The sequence below is a fragment of the Copadichromis virginalis genome, linkage group LG16 (genome assembly GCF_057382275.1).
Source record: "Copadichromis virginalis isolate Kocher_CV1m ecotype Utaka linkage group LG16, C_Virginalis_male_GT1.1, whole genome shotgun sequence".
NCBI lineage: Eukaryota > Metazoa > Chordata > Actinopteri > Cichliformes > Cichlidae > Copadichromis > Copadichromis virginalis.
The window spans coordinates 30,906,622-30,928,330 of NC_140633.1; the positions used below are offsets into that span (position 1 = coordinate 30,906,622).

A 21,709-nucleotide genomic window follows, 5' to 3' on the forward strand; every position below is an offset into this window, starting at 1 on the left:
TGTGTTATCTGTTTGGGGTAATTCAGCACATTATAACCACTCCCTGAAAGTTTATTGCTGCCAAAGTCACTTAGAAATGGGTTTGGATATAATACTTTGGTTTAGGTGCCAATATATTTCCCTTTTTTCGTTTTCTACAATCTGAATTAATTAAACGTTACACAGTTGAAAGCCTTGTTGTATTGAATCAAGGTCTACAGAGGGATTTCAAACTGAAGTTCTATTAATTTAATTGACAGGGACAATTATTTTTACAATTATTTTGCTATGAGCTAATGCAAACTATCTGCTTTTAATGAAATTACTTCACATATTTCTTCTCTGGATTAAGCAGAGAATGAGTCATGATTTCAAACTTCTAACAGCAGAGGATGTGCTTGGACTGTTTTGAGGGTTATGTGCACAGGATTAAAGTCACTGGCCAGTGGAAGCAGTATTAAAAATCACAAGGACTTAGCTACTGAAAAAATTTCCCAAATGGATGAATCTTAAATGCAGATACAGGTGTCAAAATTTACACTTGCTTTCATCCGAGCAGACTACAGGTCAGAGAGAAATCTTAAGTAAGCAAGGAGAGGAGCCAGTCCAAGCTGTAATGAGTGAGCATATGTCTGTACATGCATCGCTGGTCATGATGCGATCAGTGAAATTAAACTTGGAGTCAATAGACATGATCAAATTGTCTCTAATCTGACAGGCTCATTCATCACCCAGTGGCACATTCCCTCCCGTCAGTGCCAGCCTTTCAATCTGTTCTGCAGCACTGCACTGACTGAAATATGACAAGTACGAGACGGTGAGACTTTTTTTTTTAATCTAAATCACAATTAACTTTGAAAAAATCTCAGTATTTTAAGTATTATTTAGTTGTTAACTTGAATTTACGGAAGCCCTTTCCTGTGATCTGTCACAGTTATGTAGAAGCACTGACAGGGTGATAATAAAAAATGAATGAAGAATTCTATTTAATTGACTTTTACTGATTATTTTTATCTCATTTACTTGTGCCAACAGCAAATAGGCCACTTACGCGAACCTGTTTGCTGGGTCTTGTCAGGGTCCGCTGTGACAGACCGTGTGGAGAGTGCGTGGAGGACTCAGGTGCAGACACGAGTGACACGGGAGTAACCTTTAAACAAAAGCGAGCCTTTTATTGTGGCTGGTAACGCAAGAGAAACAAACAAGAATAAGGGCAGCACAAAAGCAATAACTAAACAGAAACCTAAACTGGGAATGAACTAAGGTAAGGCTATGACTTAGAATACAACAGACCGGGCATGGAAACATGGAGGGTGGGAACACAGACGACGCGACACAGACTGTAAGAAACACAGAGACTAAATACACATGAGGGATGATCAGGGGAAGTGGCCACACATGGGAACGCAGCTGATATACATGAACTTAACGACAGGACAGGAGGAGTGAAACTGAATACACTGACAGTGAATGCAGGCCTTCAAAGTAAAACAGGAAACATGGGACATGAACCGGGGAGACGTAGTACAGGGGGAGGTGACAGACGCGACAGCATGAACTTGACAGTACAAGACACACAGACATAAACACACGAAGGGCAAGGGAGGCTTGATACAAGGGTAACATAACTACAAAAGGACTGGACTACCTTAAAGAACCTAAACAATCAATAAACATCAAAATAGACTAAACACAAAACACTGGGTCGCACGACCCAGGACCATGACAGGTCTGCCTCAACCTGTAACAATTACAAGAAGTAAAATATGTAGTAGTAACCTAAACAGTAAAAGAGCTATAAATTATTGAATAGCCCTAATGATAATTTCTTCCACTTACAGAGAATTAGATTGTCTGCCATCGTGCATTCGGTTTGTGCTTTGGAGATTAATTTCTAACCCAAACCAGGTGATGCAAAGCTCCACATAAACAATAGTTATCAAATAATTTACTTACACCCCTTATATCCTAATTAGGGATGTTTACTTTGGCAATAATCATTTTCAATTTCACGCCATTTTAACTTGAAGTTAATTAAAACAAGGTTGTTCATTAGCATGGTTCCAGACCCTTTCCCTAGCCACTGCACCTGCACCATAATGCAATGCAAATAGGTAGCAGGGGAAAACCTAAGTGCTTTCACATTTCCTTCAAGGAAATAATGAAATGGTCAGAAAAGAAAAAGGAAAAAACAAACCATTAATTCCACAAATGCTCTCGCAAATGGAAAAACACTGGTTAATTTATGCTCTGTGTTAAGTGGACATATTTATAAAGAAATGCGCTCCGTAATGCGGCTCTAACGCGAATTTCTTTTCTCTGCCGTAGTAATAAAAAAAATATGCTAATTTTTATGTTGCAACGCAGCACACTTCTAGCCCTTCAGTTCACCACTGCCCTGGCGCTACAACATCATCATGCAGATGACAGGCACAGGAACAATCGGCTGCTTATCAACATTTTAAATGAAATACTCTCCAGACAGTTGTGTTTGTTCCATGAAAAATAACCCAATTAAAAGAGGCTTGACAAATGACCTTTCTGAAGGTAAAAATAATGACTGGCCCGTAAATAATTCTACCAAAGTACAACACTAAAGTTCCATGACTTCAGGCACCACTCATATTAGTTCGGCTTTGAAATGACAAACCATGATACAGGGTATAGCTGCACAGTTTTCACTTCAAAATTTCAGACTTTCCTGACTCACATCTCCACACTGATCAACATCTGCATAGAAGAGACAACTTACTGTAGGTGCTGTACTGTTTGGTGGAAATAAAACCAGAATAACACCTTTTACATTTTAATTTCACATTTTAAAATGCCTGTATGTTACATTTGAACTATTTAGGTATTTATGCTGCCAAATAAATTCTGGAGGACTGAAACTATAAAATCAAAATAAAAACAGGAAGCATGTTATATTTTGCTTCCTGGTGCTACCTTTTCTTCCATAACGTGGAAACCATGCCCCCACCCACACACACTCTCATGAAGGCTCTTCCAATCTCTTAAATCCACCTTGGAGGAGATAAGGAGAGTGCTTCTGGAGGAGCTAAGAGTTAGGGAACATAGGTATATCCTAAGCTGAAATCTTTTATCGAGTTGCATGAACTGCGTATGCTGCACTTCCACATGTAACACAGTTTATTCGCACTGTGAATAAACTGCTTGTGGGGTCGTATATCGGGATAATTGGCAGCTTCAGCCCTTGTATCTCTTTCTCGCATCCTCACTGGTAGGCGTTAAAGCATGATTAAGACATGCAAGTGAAGGAAGTGCAGAAGCAAGCTAGCACAAAAAAAAGCACCCGGTACATAAAAACACGAGACAAATATGGAAAACTAATGTTCGAGGCAGCTTTGGTCTAAATTATACAAAGCAATGAACCTAAACTTTTATAGCACAACATTTTCTTCAAGTTGGATAAATTGTGAGCAACCCATGAAAAAGGAACATCTCTCCCTTAAGTGGAAGTTAACTAAATGATGCTACTATTTAGTCACTCTGGAGACGTTTAGCTAAAAGCGTTGTGTGAGTACGCTGCCTTTCCAGGGGCTTGGAGAGCGATGTGGTGAATATAATTGTGTCTGGCCTGGCAACTGTCTGTATGCTTCTCACACATTTTTGTCCTTTACGCCATAAATTCTAAGTAATGTACATATCTCCACACACACCTGCACAGTTGTAGCCCACTCTGTCATTTTTTCAGTACAGACTTAAGAAATAACATAAATATTTTATCAGTGAGTGAATGAGATGAATGTACTTACTTTTGTATATTACAGACAAATGTAATGGGATTACAGCAGTGTCTTACTTTTTTAGGTTTCCCCTATATTTTCTTTTAAGCTAATTTGGTTGCCGATGTCTGGATTTGGTCCTACTATAAGGCAGCTGGGGCAGAGCAAAACTCAGCGAGCAAGGCAGGCACAAGTAGGAAGAGAGGGCGATATGGTGAACAGGAAAAAGGACAACTAGAGAAACAAAAAGCTAATTACACCAGAGCAACTGGGAACTGGTAAAAATAATAAGGGGCAGGAACAATTAGAAGATGGCAAATAAAAATACCACAGGAAGTGGTAACGAATAGGGATAGGTGAACTGACTCAGAGGAGATCTTTGTTATATAAATGACACTTTCTCTTACTTCTATTTCCATTACACAGACGTGATACCCACACATATCTACATGAAAGCGCGTCCTTCTTCTTAGAGGTCAGCCGCAATAGAATAGGACATCAACCTCCTTGCAACTAGAAGAAAAAAGAAAACAAATTAGTGATTGGCTGAGTATAGCATTTTTTTTTTTCACATTTAGCGACAAATTGTAAGTAGTTGGAGGGCCTAACTGGTCAGTCAGACACTGAGCATGCAACATCCTCAATGTTCCAGTCACAGGATGATTGTGCAAGTCACCTGGTGGGAGACAACTTGTCTCCAAACAGTTGCAGTCTGACTCAGATTCACTGGCAAAGTTTTGCGGACAACAAAGGAGACAGACTTTGAACACATTCTAATCTTTGTTGATAAGAGCAACTCGTCTGCAACAAATCTCTTTGCAAAAAGTGACTCAGCTGAACTGGCTGCCAACTAATTTTATTCTGGTCTATTTAAAAAAAAAAAAAAAACAAGGTTACCAAACGCTTGTGTCATTTTGTAGTTAAATCGCTGTGCCTCAAAACATTTGTGCACAATGTGGATCTCAAATTCATGTGAATGTGGATGCAACACTTAGTATGAACGTTCACAAAGGTATATAGACAGATTTCTCATTTATCACATTTAATCACCATATTATCACAAACACATTGTATGTACTTGCCACCTTGAGCTTATTCAATCTCAAACTGAAAGCAGACTAACTCAGTTGCATTGCTAAATTATTGCCATTGTGACGCTCTGAAGGGAGCTGTTGACAGCAAGCGGTTGCAGACCGGATCCCTGCAGCCTCTAATCTCTGTTTTCCAGAGTGTGACTGTAGCAGAAAATCCACCTTGATGAAGTCGAGGACAGAAGAGGCTTCTGGACTAGCAGAGCTTGAGAAAGCACAGGTGTATCCTACAGAGGTGTTTTATCAAGTGACATGAACTATATATGCCACAGCCCCCTACGTAAGACAGTTTATTTTCATAGTGCTTGCTCTTAAGGTTGCATATAGGGACAGCTTCACACCGTTCTATATCTTTCTCATAACTTGGCTGGTAGGTTCTCAAGTGTGACGAAGAGACACAAATGAAGGCAGCGGCAAGTCAAGCCAGCATAATGAAAATTATCCATATGTAAAAAATGGGAAGTACAGAAGACAAAGGGGAAAAGAGAGAAACAGAAGATAAACAGTTATGGTTACAACAGTGACATTAATATGTTTTTGTCACTCTTTTTTTCTCTCTCTTTAAAATTGTATTTTTACACAAAAAGATTAACATATTGCAATGCCGACATCAGCATAAAACATCAACGTTTTAAGGGGTTGTGCTCTCCGAGTGCTCGTGTTTTTGTCCAGACATGACCTTTTCCATACTTTTCCATATCGTGGAAGAAACTTAAGGTCTCTCAAAACCTGAGGTGTCTACACAGTCGGAAAAGATACCTGACTGGATTATGAAGTACAGTAAAGTATTCTGAAATACTTGTGTAAAATAGATTTTCCAGTAAGGTTTAAGGCCTTTATAAGTTGGTAACAGTGATGCAACAAAGGCTGTTTGTTTCTTCAACAACTTCATATCTTCGCATCATATCTGACTCGAGACAATCTATTGATGCATTTTATAACATCCCTCTTTGCTAGTGTTAAAAAACCTCCCACTTCTACACAACAATGAGGATGGGTTTTTTGTATTTATAGCTAAAAGAATTGACAACAGAGCCATAAAGATGCCCTTTCACTTCCCCATATCTAAGAGTTGAACATTAAAAGCTTTTTAAAGTAATTACCTTGTGGACCTGCCTTTTGTAAATTAACTATGCATATATGCTACCTGAATAAAATTTAATCTTATCCCTGCAGTGGGGTTCAGGTTTCCATAGCAGGTTGGTTTACTGTAATCTGGTCCTATTTGAAAACAACATAATGAACTGTCACCCCTCCTACGTTTGTGATAAAGTGTGTTTTGGTGCAGCGGAGAAGAAGAAGTGAGGACACCAATGGACACTACATTATTACTTTATTTCAGCTTGCACATGTTTTGTCATATACTAGCATTAATCTTCAATTTTAGAAATAGCACTGTGGCTATAATACGGCCCATTTCATGGCGTGGTGTGTGCTTCTTTGGAGGGGCGGTAAACCATCAACACTGAGTTGTGGTTTGTGCAACGTGCAACACTGCAGTCATCCTCACTGTGATATGTTTCCTTTCTATGTAGCAGCCACGCATGGCGTCAATGTCTTCATTAACCGAGCAAAGGAATCCTACTTCCCTTTGAGGCAAGTCTTGTTCACAGTGTGAAGAGTGGGGGTGGGGGACCTCTGGTGTTTCACAGCCCATGGCTTCACAGACCGTGCTCCTTGATTGATGTTTTTATAAGTAAGACCTTGCACTGCTTTCCCCCTGGGCTGTGCCTATGCTTCCTGGCATCAATCACATATCATTTCCATTCTTGCGCCTTTGCCTGACAGAAATACTGTAAAGGTGATCTATGCGTGTGTGTGTTAAGTAATTATTAAGTGTCCAGCTACATTAATAAATCATTCACATGATACCACCACCTTATTTCCAACCTCAATTCTATGCCTCATTCCCACTCGCTTCTTTACATTTTCTTCACTGCCCTCTGAAACAATATCAAAGCTGCAAAAGAGCTAGCCATTTCTCTTTTTCTGGAGTACAGTTGGCTTCTAGGGGACTTCTAATTGCAGTGCAACTGCCTGAGTGAGGGAAAATGTGTCTATTGGACATGTTAGGAGGCCTTGGACTGCTTTGTCGTTAATGAGATGGCTACCATCAATCAAGAGCTGTGGGAGATGACTGTAAATAAGGCTTTAATCACGGGAGGTGCATGTTGACAGGCGGATTCCTGGCCCACTTTACTTCCTCACATTTGACTTGTGTAAACACATGTCAAAGTGACAGAGGTTAAGGTTTGGGGTGAATTTGGCTATAATAATGTTCTCATAATAATGACTGCAGGGAGAATAATTTAGCAAATTCTGTTGCTTGCTTTTTTTGGAGCGCCGAAGCTGGAACTTATGGGAAACTTTAACATCAGCTCAATCAAGTTTTTGTTATTCTATGTGTGATATCGGCTGTCAAATTTGCATCAAAATGTAGATAAATGCACTGTTCACATGTAAGCTAATCTATGTAAGCAGCTCTGTAAACATGTGTAATATAACAAGGTTCAAGGTTACATTATTTTACACCCGTAGGTAAATTTGCTTTGCAGAAAATGATAGCATATAACACCCCAAATTAAACTGTCCTATTGGTCCACCTCATGTACTTTAAATTATAGAAAGAAACATTCTGGGTTTTGTTTGGTTTGGGTTTTTTAAGCTAACAAGTCTTGAATTTCTGATGTTAAATTATTTTATTTATTTATTTATTTAATTTGTACAATCACCCCGGCTGATTCTTTGACACACTTTGCTGTTTGCAAGATCAAAACACAGCTGTAGCCGAGAGAAAAAATGTTTCGCTCTGTCAGGGTTGTTGGGACTAGAAAAAGTCTCAGGCTACTTGAACTTTAGTGGAGGGTTTCGTAAGTGGCTACCGTCATTACTGTTCAATGCAATTAGAGGCTCCCTGTGCAAAGCCAAGCTATCATTAAAGAGAAAAGAGCAGAAACAGAAAGGAGTGGAATTTTTTTAACAATCCATTAACGTTTGCCTAAACACCAATCAGAGTTATTTCAGGACGTCTAGTCAAATACAATGTATGTGGTTAAGCTATAGCTTTCATTCAATTCTCTTATATAAATGTGGCTACTTATAAATGTTATTACTTCACTAAATAGTGCTATTCCCAACAAAGAAACTGGGGGTTAGCACCATGTCTACTGCAGAATTGGACATTTTAATCACATCTCTCATTTGTTCACCTCACATATCTGATATATATACTCCACTATTGAAAATGATGATTAAAACAGTGAGTGTTATTAGATGAGAGGGGATTGCTTTAAACAATAGAGAGGAAATCTTATTACTCCAGATGGCCAGTCCATCCCTGCTGTCGGGTCTTCAATGACACCAATTGTTTTGTAACAATTGAGCATTCAAAGTTTGGGGATATTTTAGATTTGGAGTTTTCAAAGTTATGTTGAAAACAGGTGGAAAAATGTGTAACTAACAGACCTGTGCAACTTTGACAACAGCTATTTGTTCTCGACTGAAGACTGGGTCAGTGCATCTCCAAAAATGGCAGGGCTTGTGGGATGCTTCCAGTCAGCACTGGTGAGTCCTCCTTATAGTCATCCAGGGAGACATGTTGTAAGGTTTTATGCACTACTGAACTTAAAGGAACTGCTGCAAACATCTTCATGCCAGATCAATCAGGGCACCTTAAGAGGTGTTGTAGAGCCCGTGCCTCAGTAATTTGTTGTTTTGCCATCAAATATTAAGCAGTTGAGGTCATTATGTTTTGGCTCATCAGTGTATGATTTATAGCTGGAAACAGCCAATGTCCAACTCTATTTTTAAAGGCTTGTTCCCACTTGAGAATGTTTTGGGTGGTTTTCTTTTTTCATATTTTAAAATTCTGCTACATGAAAGTTGCAAGTTTGTGTCCAGATATATTTATAAAAAGACAGATTGTGACCCGAACTGACACTTTGTCTGCACCTCACACCAGGGGGGACCTTCGTTTTTGCTCTAACCACATGCTTGTTAGCTATCTCTCTTACTGTACAATAATGGCCTTTGAGACTTAGTTCAGATAGGTCACCTACAGCAATTTCTGTGTTGCAAAGCCCAAAAAGCCTGCTGTAAAACAGTCGCCCATATGCTTACAGCACTCAGCGGTCCACTCACTTTTGTTATTTAGCCGCTTGAGAGCTTCACTGAAGTTTACACATTGCTGCTAATTTACTACAAAATTTAGAGACAAAACAAACTAATCTTGTTGAGGTAAGTACAGTCAAGTGCTGGAATGGGCTGTTAGGCAGGTGACTGGACAAGAAGGCAAGGCAAGGCAATTTTATTTGTTTAGCACACTTTCAGCACAAGGCAATTCAAGGTGCTTTACATGATTAAAATAAAACACAAAAAATAAAACATAAAACACTATAAAAGTAAAATACAAGAAAACATTTACAAGAAAGCATTTACAATAAAACAGTAATCAAGACAATAATTTATATGAAAAAAATAAAACAAACAGGTAGAGAGCCATAATAGGATCAGTTACTCATAAGCAAGTCTAAATAAGTAAGTTTTAATTTTAGACTTAAGAGTTCAGTGTCTCTGCAGCTTTGCATTCTCCCAATAGTGTGTTCCAGATGTGAGGAGCATAGAAACTAAAAGCTGCTTCTCCATGTTTAGTTCTGGTTCTAGGGACGGTCAATAAACGAGAGCTGGAGGACCTGACTGATCTAGATGGTTTGTACCATGATAGCAGATCCCTAATGTACTCTGGTGCTAACCCATTCAAATTATAAACAACAATACAACTTATAATCAGAGACGGAGCCGATAATAAAACATTAGTGATTAAAGATACAAAAAGCACTTTAAAGTCTATTCTCTGAGCTACAGGGAGCCAGTGTAATGACTTTAGAACTGGAGTAATGTGCTCTATTTTCTTGGTTCTAGTGAGAACACGAGCAGCAGCGTTCTGAATCAGCTGCACTTGTCTAATTGATTTTTTGGGTAAACCCGTGAAGATACTGTTACAGTAATCAAGGCGGCTAGAGATACATGCATGGATGAGTTTTTCTAGGTCTCCTTGTGTCATCAGTCCTTTAATCCTAGAAATGTTCCTCAGGTGATAGAAGGCTGACTTTGTCATAACGTTTAACGGGCCCTGGAGGTTCAGGTCTGAGTCCATTATTACACCTAAATTTCTGGCCTGATCGGTAGTTTCTAGTTGGACCAGTTTGAGCTGATTACTGATATTTAATAGATCTTTTTTGGGTCCAAAGATAAGTACTTCAGTTTTGTTATTGTTCAGCTGAAGGAAATTATGAGACATCCAATTATTAATTTGGATAGGTTCAATATCACCTGGTGACACTGAGATATAAAGTTGAGTATCGTCATAATTGTGGTAGTTAATATTATTGATGGTTATAATCTGGCTTAACAGGAGCATGTAAATGCTAAATAAGAGGGGCCCTAGGATGGAACCCTGGGGGACCCCGCATGTGATTTCTAGATTTTGTGATGAAAATTGGCTAATTGACACATAGAAGTTCCTGTTCTTAAGGTAGGACTTGAACCAGTCGAGTGCTGTACCAGAGAGTCCGGCCCAGCTCTCTAGACGTTCCAGTAATATATCATGATCAACGGTGTCAAACGCCGCACTAAGGTCCAGGAGTACCAATACTGTGGATTTCCCACGGTCATACGGATGTCATTAAACACTTTGACAAGGGCTGTCTCGGTGCTGTGGTGCCTACGAAAACCAGACTGATAAATATCAAAGCGGTTGTTCATTATGAGAAAGCTGTTTAACTGCTGGAAAACAGCTTTTTCAATAATTTTACTGATAAATGGAAGATTAGAGATTGGTCTGTAGTTTTGCACTAATGTGCTGTCTACGTTCTTTTTCTTTAATATTGGTTTGATAACTGCTGTTTTTAAGGCTTTGGGAAAGACACCTGATAGGAGGGATGCGTTAACTATTTGGATCAGATCCTCCCTGAGGACCTTTTTAAGAAAACCTGTCTGTAATATGACAGAGCTTAGATTCTCAATAATTTTATCGAGGCTTGATTGATTTATTGTTTGAAAGTGAGTCATTTTCTTTGCATAAGTGCTAATTGGGCTTAACGTCGGTATTGGGGGTTGAAACTAATGTGCCAATCGATCTTCTGATTTTCAAGATCTTTTCAATAAAGAAGCTGGCAAATTCATTGCAGGCCCTGGTGGAGCTTAGTTCAGGGGCTATTGCCACTGGAGGAGTAGTTAATCTCTCCACTGTAGCAAATAATGTCCTAGCATTATTGTTGTTTCTATGAATAATCTCAGAGAAAAATGACTCCCTTGCATCCTTCAGGGCTAGTTGATACTTATTCAGCCTCTCTTTATATATCTCGCAGTGAACCTGGAGTCGAGTTTTCCGCCATTTTCTCTCAGCACGCCAGCACTCTCTTTTTTCATTACATACCAGTGGATCACTTCTCCACAGAGACTTCTTTTTACTAGAGACAGTTTTAACCTTGAATGGTGCAATCTTATCCATCATGTCTAAGATTTTGGATAGAAAATCATCTGTCAGTTTGTTTACTGAATGTGTGTTGGTGGATGTTGGTGATTTAAACAAGGTGGAAGTGTACATCAGTTTAAAATATTCAGCTGAGTTTTCTTTAAGGAAGCATTTTTTAACAGTGATCTTACTCTGATTAGGTATATTGGCTAAGATGTTGCTATCAAATAAAATGCAGAAATGATCAGATAATGCAATATCAGTAACGGCAATGTTAGAGATATTTAGATCTTTGCTAATAAGTAGGTCCGGAGTGTGTCTTCGATTATGCGTTGGCTCACTAATGTGCTGGATTAGATCAAAGTTATGGAGGACATCATTTAATGCTTTTGTTCCGCTATTTTGAGGCTTGTCAGTATGAATGTTAAAATCTCCCACAATTGCTATCTGGTCATAGTCTAGACATATTGCAGAGCAAAGGTCATTGAAATCATTAAAAACGTTTGTATTAGATTTTGGTGGTCTATATATGTTTAGAAATAAAACTTTGTTTGGTTCATTTATTTCAGTAGCTAAATATTCAAAGGTGCTGAACTCACCTATTGCCTTCTGGTCTCACTAATGAAGTGATAATCAGTTGGGCAAGTCTCTATTAATACAGCTTGTTCTGAATTTCCATCTAACCAAGTTTCTGAAAGAAAGAGAACATGTATATCATGTGAAATGATGTAATCATTGATTAGGAGAGACTTCCCTGATAGAGATCTAATATTTAGTGCAGCTGCTTTAATATTTCTTTCAGTGATTGAGAGATTATTTTTGCACCGTATTATATTCAGATTCTGTACTGTTCGATTATAAGTACTTTTAGTGTGTAAGGATCTGTTGCTTATAATAACTGGTATTTTGCTTTCAGTATATGAAAGCAAAATACCATGAAGAACACTATGAATACTTTTGTAACATACACTTAAATCTCTACTGCAGAGGATTCACATTTGCAGTTGTCTAAAGAATCAGTCAGGAAACAAACTGATCCTGATGAAAATGATAATGACTTAGTTTTTTTGTTGTTGTTTTTTTTGTTTTTTTACACAAATCAACTCTTTTGTAGCTAAAGTTAACACATTTGTTATACTGTTTAATCACAGATTAAGTACCCATATGGAAAAGAAATAGAAAAAACGTATAAAAGACTTGCATCAGATGTGGCCTACTTCATGTAGTGAAGCATACCGGTATAAGGCTTATATGATTTACTCATGAAAGTGGCCACTTTCATATATTGTTTTAGTAAGTATCCAAAACATACAAGTTTCATTTATATAATTTTTCAAGGGATCTTATATCTGTTTTCACCTTTGTATGCTTTTCATACAAGTTTCATATAAGACAGATACAAACTTTATAAGATTTATATATATATTTTCCATATGGGTATCAGACTGAGAAACTGACAGTAGCATTAGTTTGACTTTTCAGACAGTGTGATATTTTCCATTTTTAAAATTCAGTACTTGCTGAAAAAACAAAACAAAACAAAAAAAAAAACTGTTCATCCATCTGGTTCGTCTGTTAAAATGAAGCGTGCATGACTCCCATGGGGGACAGAAGGCACAGAAGATGTCTGTTTACTTCTGTATTTATGACAATATGCACAGAAACACTGTACATTTCAGTTTCTCAGCGATCAGCTGGCATCTTTTAAAAGAAGCAGTTAAACAGATCTGCACAGAAGCACCCCTGTAGATCACAAAATAAATTTAGAATGATAGTTTTATTGTTTAAGTCTTCAACTTTTCTTAGGTTTCAACTTACAAAGAAAGAGAGAGAAAAAAAAAAGAAAAGCATGTTAGTATGAAAGCCACTACAGAGACCTGTCTCACCAGTGAGGAAGTGCCATCACTCATGATCTGATGCAGAAAACCATTTCGGGTCCATTATTTCTCTTCCTTACTACTAAGACTACAGTCTCCACCTTCACTCACCTGAGAAGGCCTGAGCGCCAAACCAAGGATATAAATCTACTTCTGAGCCATGGCAGACAAGGTGAGCGATGTGATACTAATAACACAAAGGGGCTGAGAGAAGAGGTAATGTTGGAAAGGTTGTTGGGCTTTAGTTGGGCTTCATCTGTCTTGTCTCCTCTTTTTGGAAGACATCAACCCAGCACAAAATTGCACTGTTCAGCACAGTTCTGGAAACTTCCACTGTTAATGGTGGGATGGATGGCGCATTTTGCGGCATAAGGAATGAAATCGTTGAATCGTTAGGTCGGTCTTAAGCAAATATTACATTTTGCTGTGATTTATTTTGCAGTTTTGTTATTTCTGTGTATTTAAATCAGACAAATACAGCGGCTTCCCTTCTCAGGGTCCAAGCTTTGTGAACAATTTTAAAATATTTTCATGCTGTGATTTGACTTTGATTTACCATCAATCCACTTTTACCAAATAAACAGACACATGCATAAATTATATATATTTATGTGTTTATTTATTTAAAAATGTTATTTAGTTCAGCACACACATTACTTATATATGTTATTTTTTCTAAATGTCAGAAAATAATACACTATAACATACTAGTTGTTATTATAGGTAAGTTTTTATGATTTTTTATTTTATTTTAATATTTTGGGAGGGTTTTTTTTGGTCATTTAAAGGTTTTTTTGTTGTTGCATATGATTTCTCTTTTTTCTTCTTGTTATGCCTGTGAAGCACTTTGAACCGCACTAACCTCTGTGAAAGGTCTTTGTGAAAGGTACAAACAAAGCTTGATTGACTGATTGACTTCAGAGCAAATTGCACAAATAATATGGCAGGCAAGGTGAGCGACAAGGTGAACTGTTTCATGCGCACCTGATAATGATGCCTAAGCGTAAGGTGACAGCGGGATGCTTTTCTTCTAAAAGTTCACTGTCCTGTGACAGGACCCTGTCTCCAATTACAAAACAAAATGCGCTCTTCCATTTCAGTTGTTTTGGGAACTGCCTGTCCCCTCCCATGGCCCTGCTATTCCTGACAGCTGACAGATGTTTCATGGTTTCTTGTGTTAACTCACACTATATCACTTCTTTTAAAGTTCTACCAATGCACTTAAATGGATGGCACTCTGGGGACCAACTCCCACATAGTGTGGGTAAGGAAATAAACCCTGAGCTGCTGGTGATTGCGCCACCAGCAATGTGTCTAATGTCGACGCTTATCAATGGGATTTAACTGAAAATATCACGATACAGGTGAAGAAGAATTTTCCATTTCCCTTATTACTAATTTTAAAAAAAAATCTAAACCACAATTGGTTCTTTTCACAGCTCACTGAACTCTGCTGCCTTATCCTCCAGCTGGCCTCTGGTAGAGAAAGAGGCACATTGCACTACAAGGCATCGCCTCAATATTAGTGTCAGTTTAATAGAAATAGGGGGCGGAGGTATTTCAGATGACGAAGAAAATTCAGGAATTTTAAAAACACAGTTATTCCTCAAGGATGAGACAGCCGAGGCTAGTGAAGTTGTTGCTATGCAGGCAGCCCAACACTTATTAATGCCGCAGACCACTTTGGAATTTCTTCTTTAGCTCACACAAACTTTTAATTACATCTCTAATCAACACACAAGTATAATGTCTTCTGATCGCATGCTTTAAGTCTCAGAAATAGCTCCTATTTTCACTTGAGTGCTTTCTGCGTGTACTTATTTTTGTTATCCCAAACAGTTTCTTACTCTTCTGACGATTCAGTTGTTGGTGTTGATTCTCAATCTGTAGCTTTTCTTTCACCACCTGAGCTTCACTGCTGAATTTCTCGACTACTAATGAGGTATTCTCTTAATTACAATTCCTACAATCCAGAGCAACAAAATAGTGATGGATCAAAAACCGGTGGGATAAATGAACACCACATGGTTTGAAACAGATGGCTTTTTCAGGAACGTACTAATAGAAATGAAATCTCAAGGCCCACATGTACCACATTAATATTCTAATCGGGGGGGGGCATGGCCCACGCTTTACTATTGAAAATTCCTTTAACAAACAATTACAAGAAAAATTAATCATTTGGTTTAATGTTTTAGTTTTCATTTTGCACATGGGACTGAGACATTTCGGAATCTCTCCTCAGCTCAGCCTTATGCAGGAGATCCTTTTTCTGCTGTTGGATTTTATAGACAAATGGAAGTCAGAAAATAGGAAACCTCTCCCTGGGTTCCATTTCATGCATTTAGCTGGTTACTAGACGAGGCCAGGTGGGTTTTTTTAGCCACACAACAGCCTGTGTTTCAAGGTCATAGTTCAGTCTAAGCTCAGCATGACCCCCACTCATGTAAGTGCACTAGGTTTGCTTTATGAAGCGTGTTACTCAATGTGATGGCCACCCTTTGCGATAATGTTGTATACCATTTCTATATAGTAGCCCCTGCTGATGAAGTCTGGTTACCTCTAATTGGCTCCTGCTTGCTGCCCCTGCCTCTATGACCCTTTCATCTTCATTAACATGAAGATGATATTCTCTCTTTATAGACAGACAGTATTCCTCCATCACTCTACATCCTCCTCTGCTCACCCCATGCACTTCTGTCTGCAGAAAGAAAAAAAAAACGGAGAAGCATTGATTTTCTAAAGCTGCCATTTGATGCAGAATGATTTAGCAGCCCCCACACCCCTCCCTTGGTATGAACTCTACGGTTGAGCCTGTCCAGAGCAGGGCAGGGCTGAATAACTCAGACTTGCTGATGGATTTGGATGAGACCTTGTCCGCCCTCCTGTCTCCATAGCAGCATAATGATGGCAGCAGCGCCAGTTATAGTGCACACGATGCAGACAGAGATCCATATAGATAAGAGGAACAAATCACAGCTAGTGTCTTTCAGTGTAAATTAATGTTCATCCCCTTGAATTACACAGCCAACCTGTGCCTTATCCGCAATTATCAACACTCCATGACCACACAAAATCTAGTTCAACTAAAGCAAGAGAATACAAGAGGCCTATCATCAAGTCAAGAGTGTAATCTGATACCATGGTACTAACGCATGAGGATTTACCACCCCTGCAGTCACAAAGTGGAGTTCAACTGTTTTGACAGAGCAGCAGAGATACGTTAAACAACTGCAGACTTATCTAATATATCTGGGTAGGTTTGTTGTTGCACACATAATGTAATAACAGTAAGCTTCAAAAAAGTTATAGCATGGCTCTAGACCAGCGGTCCCCAACCCCCGGGTCACAGCCCCGTACCGATCCATGAATCGTTTGGTACCAGGCAGCGAGAGTTGAGGCTCAGGTGTGAAATTCATGGTTTTCAGGGTTTTTAGCGTTATTTTTTTAAATCATTTTTATCATTAACTCCATTTCCCTGGGTCTTCTTTTGTTGTATTTATCCACGACACTTTTAAAAGGCAGGTCCGTGAAAAAGGAGTTTTTCCTTCCCACTGTTGCCAAGAGCTTGCTAATCACGGTTGCTGGGTTTTCTCTCTTTACTTTACAACATGAAGTGTGTTGAGGTGACTGTTCTTGTGATTTGGAGCTGTATAAATCCAGTCAAACTGAATTGAATTATTTCATGTGCAGCTAACCTCATTCTACAACTATGTGTAATATGTCATTCATTGGACAGTGATGGACTAAAGAATCCATTTAGCTGTTATCGTGTTTTAAAGAAGCTGTCTATAGGTGATTATTTTGAAAAGTGATTGATGGAGAGCTGACAAGAGGTCCCAGCTCATACACAACTAATAATAGTGCAGGTGCATGCAGGAAATTGTCGAAAAGAAAAACTGCTTTCAGCCAAAATGGATAGCACAATACCCCAGTTGTGGTATAAAAGATGTTTTGCTGCACTGTTGGCAACTTGGCATGTCCATTGTAGGCAACTCGAAATATTTTACTCGTGTGTGTATGACACTGAGGAGTACAGAGCAGACATGAATCCTGAAATGGCAGATAAAATGTTGGTGTTATAATAACATGCATAACATTCACATTATTACTATTCCAGCCTTTGAAGTTTTACAACTATAAGAAGAAAAACCTTCAGGGTCAGATTAATGACCTGAAACAGCCTCCTGAATAGTTTCAGTGACTGAAAACACACAATGATTGTTATGCTCTATTTTTAATTATTTTGTTAATTAACAACATTTTATTTTAATGTTTCGATACAATATGACCTATTTCGTCAGCCCCGGCTTGTGGCAGAGATTAAGGTATTCTCAGAGAGTTGAGACTTAAGTGCACAACCATGGCGTGAAAATCGGCAGCACCAATACTACCAGTGAAACTCTTTGGCTGGTGGGCTGTTTTGGAGAAAGAGAAATGCGAAAACAAACAATATTTATGCAGTAAAGTGTCACGCAGTATTTCAAAAGCAGAAAGGTCTGAAATATATCAATATCGCCTCTGGATGTCAAAGCTGTTTGGGCTTTATCCTTTTTGCTGCTCAACGCAGAGTTTAACATCAGCCAAAGGTGGATGTAGGGTGATTTTCCAGTTTAAACACAAGGGAAGGCGAAGGAAGCCTTAGAAATAGGCTCTATTCTTTAGCAGTTTAACATTCTGGGCATGCAGCAGCACAGAGATGAGAGAGAGGCTCAAAAGGTTTAGTTTGGGTTGCAGAATGAAAAAGCATCAATGTGTGTATGTGTGTGTATATGTATATATATAGTAATAAAAATGTTGAGGTTGCTCTCTAATTATTAGAGAAAGGATGGTTCAGTAGGTTTAATAATATTTTCCAAATCAGTTTAGCATGGCTATAAATGAAGCTGACTGCAAGACCGACAATGAGTCATGCAAACCTCATTAGGCTTTTCTTTTTGTGAGTGTGCGTGTGTAGTAGTTATACCATTTAACTATAATGCAGATTATGAGATAATAGCTTATTAAAATTCAAAGTTCACTGTGGTTGTGGAAATTAATTTCAGGTATGGAGCATAGCTTTTTGTAACATTTACGTTTGCCAGACTTCCTTAATTGCACGACAAACAGAATTAGCCCAGTGGATAAGCTAATATAAAACTGCAGCGCTGTCATTTTCAGGGTGGCTGATGAATGTTGCAAGTAATGTCCACATGATTGTTATAAATGAGACAGTCAGTTTGCTAAAAATATTTTTTATTGTCGGGATTAAGCATTAAATCACCCTGAAATGGCAATATCCTGTGTAATATGGTCTCGTACAATGAAAGGTACAATGATTCTCTATATTTTCTTTAAAATGCTTTCAGTGTGGACTTGAAGGATTAAAATTTGCCACTGAACCGGTCTAATAAACCCCAAAACTTTCCGTTTCATTTACTGTTCACTCAATTTACTATTTAACCTTTTTCACTTTAGAAAATAAAGATCAGAAACTTCATTCACAAAGGCTTTCTTTGGTAAAGTCTATAATTGACAATTATTGCACACTGCTTTGGACAGGTGCAATTATTTGTTTCATGAAAAAGGACACATGACTGAATAATTGGTAAGCAAGCCTGTTATTATAACTCCTGAAATGCCACAGTGGAAACGCCCTGCCAAACATAAGAGTGGTCATATCCACCCATTTGAAAATGCTAAACCACAATCTTTACAGAGTAACAGAACTTTTTAAATTTAAAAATGTGACGCTACTGCTAAAAGCAAAGCTAAGCAGGGAGAGCAAGAAGACATCACTTTTCATTGTGTTTCAGTCAAAACCTAAAAGGGTAAAAAGAAACCAGCTTGTGCAACAAGAATAGGATCGAGTATCAAGTATACAACATTTTATGGAAATCTAGCTTCTGTCTTGCCTCTTAAACTATAACAACAGAGAAATATAACTATATCACTAAGACCAGAGAAATGACACCTCCACAGAAGCGGCAGTGTGATCTGTGCAGAACACGTCACCCTGCTAACCAAGATACTCGAGGAGAACTTCCTCACATTTAGTTGATGTGAAAGATAATTTAATCCAAATCATAATCTTTTCTGAAACTTACTCATGTACTTTCATTGATTAAATCTAACTAAAGCGTGACTAAAAATGTAAACAAAAACACGAAGAATTCCACCCATGGGACATGTACCCTAGTCATCTGAGTGAAAAAGTCATGATTCATTTTCTCTCATGACAAGTGTTCAGCAAGTTGGTGATTTGTCATCCAAATGTCAGTCTAGAATAGAAAATGCAAATGGAAGTGCGCAGTAGTTGTGCCTTTATGAAAAATGATCACCCCTAAAGCTAAAAAGCTAAAAAGGGAATCTTTCTGATGTACTTATATGCGTTTCCAAGTTTAGAGACCTCTACGGTCTTGCTGGCTAGGTGTGTGGGAGGTCTTTTCTCATCTTACTTAATAAAGATCTCACTCAAATCATGTCTTCCCTCTTGGAAACACATTTAGAGCTCTTATCCTGTCTGTGATTTTAGCATAGCCGGGGTCTTCGCAGACCATTACTCTTCCTGAGTTTCTGAATCAAGGCTAAGGAGCTGAAAGCCTCTTGTGTGCTGCCAGGTCCTCCAACTGTACATCTCTCTCCATTAGTTGTGTCAGCCTGTCTCTGTCTGATCACGGTAACACACACACACACACAAACACACACAGCCATATAAGCATACTAGTAGTACACATAAACACAGTTGGAGGTTGCAGATGGGCAGTGTCAGATAGCCTTGCTCTGCAAACAAGCTCGGGAGGACGACATCATGCCAAAACAGCTCATTAAACACTATTAGCTTGTCATTTCATCTAAGTAAATCCTTTCTCGATTCCTCTGCTTAGCAAACAGCTTTGGGGTCACAGCTAAAGACGAAGGGGAAAAAAAGAAAAGCAAATGAAGCAGGGCCACTCGCCCTAATGGTGCTTTTGGGACTGACATAGAGGATAATGTGTTGTCAACGATCAGAGAACAGAATTTCAATCTAATTATACACTGAAGAGCAGTGGATGCAGGATAGTTTGTGCTTTTGAGAACATGCGTCTACCCCCCCCCCCTAAAAACAAAACAAAAAAACAACTAAATAACAACATCCAATGAGCTGTGTAACACAAAAACAGTTATCCAAGTCATGCAAATTACCAATATAGTTACAGGCCAATTGCAGAGTTAATGTTGTGTTGGGAAACTGTAATAGTTTCAAGAGCACTGAAACAAGATAAACACAAGGATGCAAACGCTGGTTAGAGACAGCACATGCAGATGTGCACACAGAAAAGAAATAAAGTCTTCCTGAAGGTCCAAAATGACTAAATAAAATAAAAAACACTCAGTTTTTAAATCAATTGAACTACAGGAAATCTTTGTGGTCATGCACAATATTGTATAAATTCATTAAATTAGCTTGTCTGGTACCATTTGGCCTTTACTAAGCCTGGTCCTAACTGCTAAATCAGTCTTTGTTAAGATCTGTCTTTATAATGGATGTTACACTGACTCCATCAAGATCAATTAAGTCTTAACTATGCCCAGTCTAAGCAATGCATGTGCATGTAAATACACACACCTGTGGCCATTGTCTAACAATATACCGTCATCAGAACATAGTGATTTTAACATGATAGCAAACTAACAGGAAAAAAATCAATATTAAATAAAGACAGCCTTATTTAGAAAGCATTGTAAGGAAAAACCTGCTTTAAGCAGCAGAAAGTGGCAGTGGCCATCTGCTCACTTGTGGACACCACAAACAGCTCTTCAGTGAGCTTAAATCGATATTTTACAGATTCAAAACCACTAGTTCAGCTCCTCATTACTGTATACTGTATATCCAGCTGATTGCTTCTGCCTCCACTGTCTAAAAGTCAGTTTGTTCTGAACTCTACATGTGACTGGCAACATTACCTGTGGTGTTACAGGTCCCATAGAAATGGCCAAGATTCTGACTTTGCTCCCGGACTTGACAAGGCAGAGGCTCTTTGGTTAGTCTTGGTGTGAGGAAGGCCTAGATCAGGGGTCTCAAACTCCAGTCCTCGAGGGCCGGTGTCCTGCAACTTTTCCATGTTTCTCTGTTGCAACACACCTGAATAAAATTAGTGGGTCATTAGCAAGACTATAGAACTTGACTGCATGCTGAGGTGGCAATTCAGCCATTTGATTCATGTTACAGCAGCTCATGAGTGAATGAACATGATGCAATAAAAGTACTTTTAGAAGTACATTTTTCCAAACACTTACATTTACTTAAAATTACCTGAGTAGGGTTAGGGGTTGCCACTTCAGCATGCAGTCAAGTTCTATACTCTTGCTAATGACCTATTAATTTTATTCAGGAGAGCTTCAACAGGGACACATGGAAAAGTTTCAGGACACCGGCCCTTGAGGACTGGAGTTTGAGACTCCTGGCCTAGATGATGCAACTGGTGGAAGTATTGGGTGGGACTCAGTATACCAAGTTGCAATCAGTTTAAGATAGTGTAAGTCCTGTTAGGATAATTAATTCCTGATGTATATCTTTAC

At 38.6% G+C, this 21,709-nt stretch overlaps 1 long non-coding RNA gene across 1 annotated transcript; it reads right to left on the reverse strand.

Moving 5' to 3' along the window:
• Nucleotides 1–1,558: 1,558 nt before the first annotated feature.
• On the reverse strand, nucleotides 1,559–19,897 carry LOC146691097 (uncharacterized). The gene is made up of 3 exons (XR_014915527.1): nucleotides 15,729–19,897; nucleotides 11,891–11,982; nucleotides 1,559–4,238 (listed from the first exon to the last, which is right to left on the reverse strand). It is a non-coding gene; the product is annotated as an uncharacterized LOC146691097 (long non-coding RNA).
• Between the last annotated feature and the right edge of the window lie 1,812 nt (nucleotides 19,898–21,709).